Below are 14,475 nucleotides of genomic sequence, written 5' to 3'. Positions count from 1 at the left end.
CCCATCGATGCTCCCAGCGAGCACGGCCCGCAGCATCGCAGGCAGCTGGGCACCCCAAACCTTACAGGGCCAGGGCACCCTGAGCCTCACGGGGGCCAGTGGACACTACTGGCCCTGCCTGGGGATGGCGGGGTCAGGCACAGACCCGCGCTGAGCCCCGGCTGCCCCACAGCCCCCAGCCCATGTTCCTGGTCCCACAGCTCCGTGCTCGGACCTGCTGCTCATTGCCTCACCCATACCTATCACACACTCCTCCTCAATTCTCTTCCAACACACAAACACTCTCCATCCATCCGCCGCTGTCGAGACCCTCTCTCGACTCCCCTTTTTGCCCCTCAGGGCATGGACTATTGAGATCCCTTCTCGATTTCCCGTATTGCCCCCCCAGGGCATGGATTATCGAGACCTCTTCTCAACCTCACTTGTTGCCCCCCCAGGGCATCTATATAACATGGCCTTATAAGCCCCTTTGACAACTTATACTCTGGCCACACAAAATAACAATATTTTATCATAATTCCCATAGTTCCGGGTGAATATACAATCTGTCCCAAGACCTCAGCATTCTCCCCAAGGGACTCTCCGAGGGTATTATGGGATCCTTTTTGCAGCGTCCCTTTCCCGGCTTCACCCTTCCAACCCTCCATGGATTCCCCGTTTCACCTGTGCTGCCCTCCATGGGCGCCCTCCCAGGTATACCTGTGCTGCCCTCCATGGGCGCTCTCCCAGGTTTGCTCCCCGAGGATCCCATTTTACTCACCGGCGAGATTTTCAGTGGTCCTTCCCTGCGGACTCTTCACGGACCCCCTTGGTCCGCCACTCGTCTGTCTCCTGGACAGTCTCGGGAACCCAATCGATCGCCCGGTGCCAGCCGGCACCCGGGGGAGCTGATCACCGAAACTGGGTGAGGCGCGCCTTCAGCTCCACTGCTGCCTGCCGCCCCGGACGGTGGAAATATCCCGGACCGAGCCCCCAAATTGTAAGGGAAATTAATCCACAAACACCAGAGGTTTATGTCCAAAAAGGAGACAGAGGAGTCCTTTTTGCTTTATTCAAATAAAGGGAGAGGCCATGGGGCATTCCCCTGGGATCTCTCGAATTTTTGGAGGACACAGCCTCCCTTTTTATCCTAATTTCCCGGCCGCTTTTTCCCTCTCTCTTTCCCCATTGGCTGAGGTACTCGAGAGGCACAGACTTCCCGGAACGCCTGACACCTGACATTCCCCTCTAATGTATAACCCTCCCTTTTAATTTTTAATTCTTGTAGAAGTCAGTTTTCCCCCTCCCCGTTGCTTCTTTCATCTTCTGTTACCCAATTTTATTTACCAGCAAACCTACAGTTTGTTTGTAAAGGCAAATCTCTTTTTCTATTCATCAATCAGTGTAATCCCTCCCATTGTTTCTTTTATCTATAGGTGCTAACTTTACCTACCAACAGATCTACAGTTTGTTTGTAAAGACAAATGTAACATTCCTCTCAGGAAGAAAGTCCTCCACTTATATCTGTTTCACATATCTGGAAACAAGAGAGGAATTTAGAGTCTTAGGACCACTGTAAACTGTGTGCCTGTGAATGTATCCAGAGATATTTATCTCCAGCCAAGATTCTATCAGAGGAATTTTTCTTTGGTTCTGCTATTAGCTTCTCTGGTTGCCTATTCCAAAGAGCAAAATGGGAGAAAATTGTATAGATCTAGTCACAGTTGCTTCATTTCCCAGGAATTGCAATTTTGAAGATCCATAACATCTCTCCTTTAAGGAACCTCCTGGTGGTTCTGTGCCATCCCACAAATAACTCAAAATAGCAAATACTGGAGTCTGCTGTATCTCAATAAGGCATCAGGAGTAAAGGTGATAATCATGTAACAGTACATGTCTAATTCACAGACTTCCTTCTAACAGCATGTTTAGCAAAGCAGGTAATCAATACTTGTATAAGTAAAAATTAATTTTAAGTAGTCTGCTAAGGCTTTCTTTGGATTATCCCAGATGTCTTTACAACTCCATTTCCCTGAAAAAAAAAATCAATCTTCTTACCACAGAAACTATGTCTGCCAGTGGAGACAAGGAAAATATTTTTTCCAGAATTATGTGGGATTTTGAAACACAAAGGAATTTTAATAAGCAAGAAGAAAATTTCCTCTAAAGAGAAAAGGAGAAAGTCCTTCTGAGCAGGAATACATTCTTCAATTTATTATGAAAATTATTCCCAGATATGTCAACTCTCACAGTTGTCTTGATTCTTCTGAATTTATTGAAAAAGCCTAAAATTCTATATGCAAAGACCATGAGTTCTATGCTGCATATTTAGATTGTCTTTTTTTTGTCATCTTCTGTCCTATGCCAATTATTTAGTACAACTTAAATTCCTTAAAATTAATTTAAATTAATTTAATTATAATTTAATTAAGCATTTTACAATTTTAAAAAGTAGGTTTGCCTTATAGAGGCTTTCCCCCCACAACTGTTCCTACCATGTTGATGAAAAATAAGATACTTTAGAAGGAGAACTTCAGAGTTGGCAGCACAAACAAAAAAGCAGCTTACAAGTTGGTAATGATAGAAAAATTTTGAGACATCCTACCCAGAAATGAGAAGTATCCAGATTTAGTTGCTTAAATAAAAAGGATTAACTGTCAGAGGTGTAATGCAGGACAGCATCATTTCTGTTCTGAAGACACTCTTAGCTTTCTATATATACTAAGCTGATTTTCTCCACTGCTCAAATCCCATCTGATCTGCTCTTCATGGCAAAGTCACATTACATCTTCTCTGAGAATAAGAGAAGCCCTTTGCTGAGCAACACCACCATTTTCTAAGTTTGATATTTCCATTAACTAAACTGGACTATTTCAGCCAGGAAAATCTTTCCAAACATTTTACATTTTGCCACCTTGATTAATGAAATAGAGACCTGGTTTACTGAGATCTCTTTGGAATGAGATGCCAGGTGATCACGGTAACATATAGTAGTTCCTTCACTCTGGGGTAATTGCTGCTTGGGCACAAAACATAGGAAGCCTGGACTCACCAGGAAAGCATGAGATGTGTCAAGAATTGAAATTGACAACAGCAAATTAGACCTTCATGAACAACTTGAAAATGTAGGATCTGTAAATAAATTTATTTGTCCAAATACAAGAAGGCAAGAATAGGGATTATTACTTCGACTAAATAAAACTAATGAAAGAAATACACACAGGAGTATGGTAAATACAATAAGCTCCCTTTCTTAACATGATAGATCCATTCAATTCGGAAAAGACTGCTAAGATCATCAAATCCAACCATTAACCCAAAACTGTTAGACTCACAACTAAACCATGTCCATAAGCAGCACATCTACAGGTTTTTGTGAACAGCTCCACAGATAAGGATTCCACCACATCCTGGGCATCCTGTTCCAATGTCTCACCACCCTTTCCATGAAGAAATTTTGAATACATTTTTGAAACATCTAGACCTCACCTGGAGCAAGTTGTTGCCAGTTCCTCTTGCCTAATCACTTTGTTAGCTGGGAGAAAAGCTCCTACCTGTCTACAGCCTCCTTTTAGGGAGTAGCATAGAATGATAAGGTTCCCCCTGAGCCTCTCTTTCTGCAGGTTAACAACCCCTGCTCCCTGGGCCATTTCTCATTTGATGAAATTTTTCAAGTTATCTTATGGAATCCCAGTCCTATTAGCAAGGTAATTTCTATTATGAGGTGTTCAGAATTTATATGAAAAGGGGTCTGTTGTGGTGGGTATCACTTTGATATTTCATTCCTTAAATACAACACTGGTTTAAAGGCATTTGCTCACAGGGAACCCTTGCTATTACACATGAGTTACTTAATATTTTTCTCAGGATTGGACAATTAATATCTACATCAATATTTACTGTGGATCAAAGCATCATCAAGTAGGGATTTAAAGACTAGTTACCTTATGATTAATATAGACTCCTTGCCTTGATGCTTAATGACTCATTTAATTAATTCCATTAATTCTTTTAAGTTAAGCAGATGCAGAACTCCTAGAGAAGATTTTACACATCTTTAACTATCTTGAATAAGCACTTGGTTTCATTTACTATTTTTAAGTATATACTTACCCCTTTAGTTAGAGTGATTAGAGCTTTCAATTTTTTTACATTAATGTTTAAAAAACCCACAAAATTCTTCCCCCAAAGAAAACAAAATCCAAACAAACACCCCCTTCCCCTCTCCCCCCCAAAAAAAACCCAATATCAAAAACCACCCCAACATACCCCCTCCCATAAACCAAAGCTTCTCTGCTGTGGTAAATTTTGTTCTTTTCATTTTGTTTGGGGATTTTGTTTGCCAAGCTAATGAGAAGACTGCCATTCACAAAGTTTATATTTTCGGTAATTAATTCAGCTGAGCTACAGGCTGGTACAGATGGCCCACTTGTTGCAGGGCCAAACAAGGGGTGCTCTGAGATACAGACCACAGCACAGAGATAAGGACAAATACAACATTGCCTTCAAAAGCAGGTACCTAATCCAACCTAAACTGTACTTAGTGGTTTCCAGTGTTTTCCACTGAATCTGATTAAATGTCCCCTTACAGAACAATTGCTTCCAGTAAACTCACTGAACTATGCACCTGGCAGCACCTGACAGGACCATGACAGCACAACTGTTTTGCATTTCACTGTCACATCTGACACTATTAAAATTCTACAATAAGTTTCAGATATAGGGACTGTCAAAACATTGCAGACTTTTTCTGATTAAGGGGGAAATTCTGTTATATGCTTTTCATTCACTCAACACACAAAACAGTTGAAAGAAAGATTTTAGTGACGTCTTCCATTGATCTTGAGAAGTGGAAAGAAATATACCTTGTCATTTTCACATCTGTGACTAATAGTCTTGTGCAAGCTCATGCTTCCTTATTTGCCTATATCAATGTCCAAGTTTAGGACAAATTTTGGGAAAAAGACCTCCAAAGGGCCCCCTCCCCCCCCTTACAATTCCTTCCTTCACCGAGCTCAGAAAGAAATTTTCTTCAGGGGAAAGTGGAAAAAACTTTTTATTAACAAAAATACAAAAGAAACACTTCCCAACACAGACCCAGATTGAGATGAACTCGGCTGATCTTTGCCGGGAAGGGCGGCAGAGCTTCTTTGGCAGACTTCCAGAGGTGGTGTCCGAAGTTCAGATCCGTGTCCTCTGGAGCCGGTGCAAATCTTAGGGATGAGGAGGAGGGAGAGAGGGAGAGGGGCAGCTGGGAGCAAGCTAAAGCGAGCCCAGGGCAACCAGGGCAAGCTGAAGCGAGGGGGGGGGGGGGGGGGAAGCAGCTAAAGCAGCCGGGGGGGAAGCAGCTAAAGCAGCGGAGGGGGGGGGAAAGCAGCAGCAGCAGCGAGCAGCAGCTAAAGCAGCAGCTAAAGCCGCAGCTAAAGCAGCAAAAGCAGCAGAAGCAGCAGCAAAAGCAGCAAGCCAGCCAGCAGAAAACACCCGCCTAGATAAAACAGCCTGGGGGAGGGACCGGCAGCTCCATGGTGGGGGGTAGGAAGAGGAGCTAGTCAAAACATAACCCATAACATTCCACCCCTTATCCCATATCGTGATCATTGACACATGATTGGGATACACACTCACTAAGCACAATATGAAAACTTCCTCTGACTTGCTCAAAACTTCAACACTTACACATTTCCTCCTTCTCACTTGCTCAGGCCTTTGTCACCTATACATTTCCTTCTATTCATAAAATCTAGCATACAATGGTGGTGACACTCAACAATAATATTTGTGTATAATTTATCCTATAATCAGATCTCCCTGAGGTACACAGCGGGTTGTTCCATCCTTCTGCATTATCCACCAAGTACATCCTGGTCCTTGAGCAAAGGCAATCCCACGAATGGGTTTGCCTGTACTCGAGGCAGGATGGATCCATACTGTCTTCCCTAGCAACCCTCTGACATGGGCCACTGGGACTTTGTCTCCGTCTACTACATTAAGGCCTTCAGACTGGGCGGGACCTGCTCAGTTGGTGGAACCTCGAGTGTTGACTAACCAAGTGGCTTTTGCCAGGTGCTGCTCCCAGTTTTTTAGAGATCCCCCACCCAATGCCTTTAAGGTGGTCTTCAACAATCCATTGTACCTCTCCACATTACCTGCAGCTGGTGCATGCTAAGGGATATGGTACACCCACTCAATACCATGTTCCCTAGCCCAGGTGTTGACAAGCTTATTTTTAAAATGAGTCCCATTGTCTGACTCAATTCTCTCAGGGGTACCATGCCTCCAAAGGACCTGCTTTTCCAGGCCCAGGATGGTGTTGCGGGCAGTAGCATGGGACACAGGGTAGGTCTCCAACCATCCAGTGGTGGCTTCCACCTTGGTCAGCACATAACGTTTTCCCTGGCGGGTCTGAGGCAGTGCGATGTAGTCAATCTGCCAGGCCTCCCCATACTTGTACTTGGACCACCGTCCACCATACCAGAGGGGCTTTACCCGCTTGGCCTGCTTGATGTCAGCGCAAGTGTCACATTCATGGATAACTTGAGTAATGCTGTCCATGGTAAGATCCACCCCTCGGTCTCATGCCCACTTATAGGTGGCATCCCTACCCTGATGGCCTGAGACATCGTGGGCCCATCAACAGGAACAACTCTCCCTTATGTTCCCAATCTAAGTCTATCGTTGAGACCTTTATCTGTGCAGCCTGATCTACCTGCTTGTTGTGCCTGTGTTCTTCATTAGCCCGACTCTTGGGAACATGGGCATCCACATGACGGACTTTCACGGGGAGCTTCTCTACCCGAGTGGCAATGTCTTTCCACTCATCAGCAGCCCAAATTGGTTTTCCTCTACGTTGCCAGTCAGCCTTTTTCCACCTTTCCAGCCAACCCCACAGAGCATTGGCTACCATCCACGAATCAGTGTAAAGGTAGAGCTTTGGCCATTTCTCTCTCTCAGCAATGTCCAAGGCCAGCTGAACAGCTTTGAGTTCAGCAAGTTGACTCGATCCACCTTCTCCTTCGGTAGCTTGTGCAACCTGTCGTGTGGGGCTCCATACGGCAGCTTTCCACTTCCAGTTCATCCCCACAATGTGGCAGGAACCGTCGGTGAAAAGGGCGTAGCATGTTTCATCTGCTGGCAGCTGGTTGTACGGTGGAGCTTCTTCAGCCCGGGTCACTTGCTTCTGCTCCTCTTCATCAGCGAGACCAAAATCTTCACCTTCTGGCCAGTTTGTAATTATCTCCAAAATCCCAGGGCGATTCGGGTTACCAATACGGGTGCGCTGCGTGATGAGGGCAATCCACTTGCTCCATGTGGCGTCGGTGGCATGGTGAGTAGAGGGAACCTTTCTGCTGAACATCCACCCCAGCACTGGCAGTCGGGGTGCCAGGAGAAGCTGTGCTTCTGTGCCAATCACCTCTGAGGCAGCTTGAACTCCTTCATAGGCAGCCAAGGTTTCCTTCTCTGTGGGAGCGTAATTGGCTTCGGACCCTCTGTAGCTTCTGCTCCAGAATCCCAGGGGTCGGCCTCGGGTCTCGTCCGGCACCTTCTGCCACAGACTCCAAGACAAACCATGGCTCCCAGCTGCTGAGTAAAGTACGTTCTTCACATCTGGTCCCCTCCTAACTGGGCCAAGGGCTACTGCATGGGCAATCTCCTGTTTAATCTGAGCAAAGGCTTGCAGCTGTTCAGGGCCCCAGTGGAAATCATTCTTCTTGCGGGTAATAAGGTAAAGAGGGCTCACAATCTGGCTGTACTCAGGAATGTGCATTCTCCAAAAACCGATGGCACCTAGGAAAGCTTGTGTCTCCTTCTTGTTAATAGGTGGGGACATAGCTGTAATCTCGTTAATAACATCAGTAGGAATCTGATGCCGTCCATCTTGCCATTTCACTCCCAGGAACTGAATCTCCCAAGCAGGTCCTTTAACTTTACTCTTCTTGATGGCGAAGCCGGCTTCCAGGAGAATTTGAATAATTTTTTCTCCTTTCTCAAACGCTTCCGTTGCTGTGTTTCCCCATACGATGATATCATAAATATATTGTAGATGTTCCAGAGCTTCACCCTTTTCCAGTGCAGCCTGGATCAGTCCATGACAGATGGTGGGATTGTGCTTCCACCCCTGGGGTAGTCAGTTCCAGGTGTACTGCATGCCCCTCCAGGTGAATGCAAACTGAGGCCTGCACTCTGCTGCCAAAGGAATGGAGAAGAATGCATTTGCTACGTCAATGGTGGCATACCACCTTGCTGCCTTGGACTCCAGCTCATACTGGAGTTCCAGCATGTCCGGTACAGCAGCGCTCAGCGGTGGAGTCACTTCATTCAATGCCCGATAGTCCACAGTCAGTCTCCATTCCCCATCAGATTTACGCACAGGCCAAATGGGGCTGTTAAAGGGTGAGTGGGTTTTACTGACCACCCCTTGGCTCTCCAGCTCTCGGATCATCTTATGAATAGGAATCACAGCATCTTGCGTTGTTCTGTACTGCCGGCAGTGCACTACTGAAGTGGCAATTGGTACTTGTTGTTCTTCTCCTTGCAGAATTCCTACTGTAATTGGATTCTCAGATAGTCCAGGCAAGGTGTTCAATTGCCGGATGCGCTCTGCCATCACAGTTGCAATTCCAAATGCCCATCTTAGTCCTTTTGGGTCCTTAAAATACCTGCTCTGAAGGTAATCTATGCCAAAAATACATGGGGCCTCTGGACCAGTCACAATAAGATGTTTCTTCCAATTCTTTCCAGTTAAACTCACTTCTGCTTCCACCAGGGTGAAGTCCTGCGATCCACCTGTCACACCAGCAATTGAAACAGATTCTGCTCCCATGTGTCTTGATGGAAGTATCGTACACTGTGCACCTGTGTCCACTAAAGCTTTATATTTCCGTGGTTTCGAAGTGCCAGGCCATCGAATCCACACAGTCCAAAAAACACGATTTTCCCTCGCCTCACCCTGGCTAGAGGCAGGGCCCCTCTAAGCCTGTTTCTCCTTCTTTTCTGGAGCATACATCTTAGAAGTTCCCTCAAGAGGATCAGACATGTCATTATCAGTATCACGTTCAGCACTTTGGCTGCGAGAAACAGGAGCGGCTCTCCTTTTGGTGGAACTTCCTCTTTCAATCTTTCCTTCCTTCAAATCCCGCACTCGTTTTTGCCAGAGCAGCCGTAGGCTTCCCATCCCATCTTCTCATTTTCTCTCCAGAATCTCGCAAGAAAAACCACAATTCAGCTTGGGGAATGTACCTCCTCTCCCAACTGGGGGAACGTCTGCGTTGGGTACCAGGGTTTCTAATCTGTACAGCTGAAATTTGGAGGAGGTCCTCCTTAATCTCCTCCCTGAGTTTCCGATGATTTTTCTCTATTTTATCTTCTAAGTCTCGCAAGCGTGTTTCCACCGCTGCAATTCTAGCATGAGTCAGGCCATGTACTGCATCCGCATATGCACGAAGCTTCTTTGCCATATCGAGTACTGTCTCATACACCTCATCTCTCTTCATTATTGCTAGGGCAGACGCATACTCAGGTGGCCCAAGCTGCACAAGTTTTCTCCACATCACCGGTGTGCATGGTACCAGGTCTGGATTTCTAGTTGTTACATCATCTGAAAAAATAATTTCTGCTACTGCCATTTCCCTGAGGCATTGGACCCCCTGCTCTATAGTTTTCCATCGGGTCTGCTGCACATATAGGTCATCTGCACGCAGATATCTTTGTGCCACGCTATCCAGGACCCGTGCCCAGAGGCTTTGAGGGTTAGCTCCCCTCATCACACCTTGGTCGATAACAGGATCATGGGACAGAGACCCCAAATGTCTCACTTCAGAGCCATCCAAAACTGTGGCCTCACCTGCTGCATCCCAGAGACGAACTAGCCAGCTAATAATAGATTCATCAGGTCTCCGGGTGTAATCTTTTCTTAAACCACGAAGATCCTTTAGGGAAAGGGATTCATTATTAGTCTCTGCTCTTCCATTAGTTGTTTTAACTCCTGATTTTACATCAGGAGGTGTTGAGGGTCCCTCTCCAGCATCATCATCATCTTCCACTAGCCTATCAGTCTTCTTGGTGCACTTTCCACTTCTCGTACTAGTAGCCACAGCCATTGGTTGGGGCTTATTCTCCAGTTTAGTTGCTGGGTTTCGGCCTAGGGGGTTGGCTGCAACCTGAGTCACTGGGATAGGAGATAATTTATCTCCCTGTTCCCTCTCCTCTGTCTCCTGCTCTATAGTGCCTAGCAGGGTGCGATATGCATGTGCCAGGGCCCAGCTCACTGCAATAATCCTTTTCTCTTTAGAACCATCCTGGCATTTCCCCTTTAAGTACCTTGCAACCTCAATCGGATTTTGAATCTGTTCTGATGGGAATTCCCAAATTATGGGGTCAGAAAACTCCTTTAAAATCTGGCCCATTTTCTCCCATTTGCCATTCCACTCAAGTTTCCTCCTGCCCAGCTTGACTCCCAAATCAGGAGTCCTCCCAGCCCCTTTAGAAATCTCGGCCTTAATTTTGTATAAACTGCAAATGGTGCAACAAAGACTTACCAAATTAACTGCCAAAAAGATAATGTCCTTAATATTCAGGGAGATCTGAATATTTTCTAATACAGATGTAACTAATTCAGAGGAGAGGAAAGGAAATAAAGGCAGAAAATCCTCTTTTCCTGCTTCTCCTCTAATAAATAACACAACCCATGATTTATATATTCCTGAAGCCGATTCTAACATTCTTATAAATCTCCTGTATGCCATTATCACCAAGCCTAGCCCGATGAGTATTTTTGTTAATACCCCTTTAATACAAAAACTTCGTACTAAAGACAACACTAGAGCTATCTCCGGATAAGTAAACAAGCCCAACGACCACAACGGTATTAACACTTCAAAGAAACCTAATGACCACACAACAAAAGACATTCTGGATTCAATAGACATACCAATACCAACAGTTGAAAACAAAATATTATTAGAATAAAGTTTTTTCCACTTTTTCTGGTTTCCCTGTACGGGCCACCAAAATAATTTGTCCAAGTTTAGGACAAATTTTGGGAAAAAGACCTCCAAAGGGCCCCCTCCCCCCCCTTACAATTCCTTCCTTCACCAAGCTCGGAAAGAATTTTCTTCAGGGGAAAGTGGAAAAAACTTTTTATTAACAAAATACAAAAGAAACACTTCCCAGCACAGACCCAGATTGAGATGAACTCGGCAGATCTTCGCCGGGAAGGGCAGCAGAGCTTCTTTGGCAGACTTCCAGAGGTGGTGTCCGAAGTTCAGATCCGTGTCGTCTGGAGCCGGTGCAAATCTTAGGGATGAGGAGGGGGGAAGAGGGAGAGGGGCAGTTTAGGCAGCCGGGGGGAAAGCAGCTGAAGCAGCGGGGGGGGGGGGGGGGCAGGGGAGGCAGCAGAAGCAGCAGCGAAAAGCCCCAAAAGCAGAAAAACACCCGCCTAGATAAAACAGCCCGGGGGAGGGGCCGGCACCTCCATGGTGGGGGGTAGAGAGAGGAGCTAGTCAAAACATAACCCATAACAACCAATGACTAATATACTAGTAGAGGTCTCAGTTTTAAGAGGACAGATATAGTGCTGAAGCAAAGAATGATATGAGAAGTGCATGATGACCTGACCACATATTTGACATACTCTCCAAGAGAAAAAATTCATTAGAAGATGTGGAACAATAGCAGCAAAATTTAGGAAATGGGATGTCCTCAAACGACCACTAAAGAACCTCAAAAGAGCCCTACTCAAATTCAATTAAGTCCATGGAAATAATCAGCATGCATGTAATAGAAATGTAGTGAATATATGTATTAGTTTCATGAATATAACCAACTCTATTAGGCTACTGAGTGCACATTTTTGTGGAGTGATTCCCCATGTACTCAGTACACTAAATAAAGTAGTTTGCCTTCTAACCTAACAAATCGGTTGGAAAGTTTACTTCCTGGCTTTCAGTGACACCTCTAATCACTGTTTTTTGAAACAAATTAATGCTTCAAAAGTATAGCCAGGTGGGTTTGTCTATTCAAAAGCAGCTGAAAATTATTTTCCAGTACATTACAGCAGTAACAGGACTTCAGTCTGTCTAATACCCACTTACCTGTTTTCACATATGTTTCACATATGTCATGTGATAACATTCCCTCGGCTGCAAATAGCATTATAAAATTTTCTCATAGATCTTTGGCCAACAATGACCATTTCAGCTCCAAGTTAAGTCAGTACTGCCAGCACCAGTTCTGTCAGACAAATTCCTCTGCTTTTCTGGATCAGGATCAGCTCAGGTGCTCCTCTGCAGCATTTTATACCAAATCTTACTATATATGCTTACAAAAAATGAAATTTTAACTAGGTGCAGAGGAATTTTCCCTGTAAAAAACTAATTCTAAATTTATGTCAAGACTCAAGAATTGGTCAAATTATTTGACAAATTACTTCGCAAGTTTTTGGGTTTTTTTTAAAGCAAACAAAAAACCTCACCAAAAAATAGAAACTGCAATTTGTAAACAGATTACATTTATATATACTCACTTCTGCTGGAAATACAACAAGGACTCTTTCTCCATAAGCTTGTGGCTTTACAACATTAACAACTCTACCACCTATTTCTATAATCAGTTTTACCTCATAATTGTAAGTTAAACTTGAAATAAGAATACTGAGTGATGAAATAAAGGAACATTTGATATGGAGCATTGAAAAGTCACCAGTATTAGTAAATTATGTGATTTTTGAATATTCATAAATACTTTCACAACACATTGCCAGAAACAAACCTTGACTTGTCTCTATTTATCAGAGATAAAATTTTTTAATTTCTGTAATTCAGTGTCTCAAGAATGTCTAAATTGAATCATATGTGCCTAATTATTATTTAAAATAGCAGCAAAATTACAAAAATATTACTTCATTAGATAATGCCGGGACAGAAACCTAATCTTGAAAATACTATTTGATTCTTAAAAATGCCAGATGTTCATAACTTCTCACAGAAAAGCATCTCCTTTAACCCTAGAAAATTTGAGACAGAACAAATTATAAACTGGTCTAAACTATTTTTTTCATGAGGGCTTCACCATCATGACATTTTCTTTGGTGAACTGCTTCATCGCTTACTATTTTTTCTCACAGTAATAATAGGAAGAAATGTGGGATGCAAAAGTTTGATTAAAAGCCAAGACAGCTCATCCCAGCTGTATAGTACAGGGAATCTAGCCCAGCTACCTCCATTTGCTGAGGTGCCACTCACTTTATATTTATTGTACAAGAAGTTAATCATCATGTTAAGAATTTTATTTTAAAACGATAGGGGACAGTAGTAGTCAGTTATTTCTGCTATCAACTATGCTCTTTTATAGAAAGATGATATGATTCCAGAAAGAGGAGAGTATATCTTGTTCTTCTTCTGACTGTAACAGCATATTTAGCTAAACTCCAAAAATTTCCAAATAAAGAAGCCTGACATTTATGCATAGCACATAGTTTTTCAAAAGAAACACAAAGATTAGATGACTATGAGGATCTCTCCTTTAGCTGCTCTTCAGTAAGAATTTCAAGAGAAGAGAAACTAATGCTACTTTATTATGAATGTTATTATAATCCAATACGGTTCATCTAAGTTAAGTCTGTTTACTGAAATGTCTCCAGAATTCTGAATTCACCTATTTCCCTAGCAGATTTCTACAAACATGCAAGGTGTGGTAATGTACTGTATCTTAAAATCCCAAAGTAATTTTATTAAGAGTTTTCAGCTTGAAATATGGCTACTAATGCACCCCCTCTCATTTTTTACTTTTGTGTTTTGTAAAATCTAGAGTTTAATAACAGTTCATACATTGCAATTTATTAAATTAGTGAAGGGGTTTGTATTGGTGGTCTAGTAACATACTTGAAATAGTGCCCATGACTGTGCACTGGGAGAAAACACATATGATAAGTTATTTTTCTCATTTAAAAATCCATGCTATGTAGAACATCCCTATTTTTACTTGTCTTGCAATGATGATACATTAAATTGTCACACACTTCATTAGAAGCAGAAGACCGTCAGAAAATATGAAGCCTACATAGTCAGGCAGGACAACCATCATCTTCCTTACTTTTAAAGAAAATATAACACTGTAGTTATATTGTTAGTAATGTTTAATGAAACTGATCACTGGTTGATGTATTGAACCAGCTTCTTGAGCTCCAACAAGCTTAGAATGGAGGCCCAACATCTGTGCTGCCAGAGCAATCCAACAGCAATCAGCAGTTACCTTTCAATCCAGACACCTAAATACCACACACTTTTGCAAAAGAAATCCCAAACAAAACAAAAAAAGACCCAAATAGATATTTAAAAAGGAGGAAAAAAAGGGGGGGGGGGGAAATCTCCATAATACATGCAAACTACAGAAGAATGTGTGCTTTTTGTAATGTGAATGCGAATTTTCCATTTCCATGGACTCTTAGACAGCTATTTCAAAAGAGACAGTTTCATTGAAGTCTTAAAAGGCACAACAAAC

Source organism: Erithacus rubecula, assembly GCF_903797595.1.
Source record: "Erithacus rubecula genome assembly, chromosome: 6".
Taxonomy (NCBI): domain Eukaryota; kingdom Metazoa; phylum Chordata; class Aves; order Passeriformes; family Muscicapidae; genus Erithacus; species Erithacus rubecula.
Note: the sequence above shows the minus strand (reverse complement) of the source record.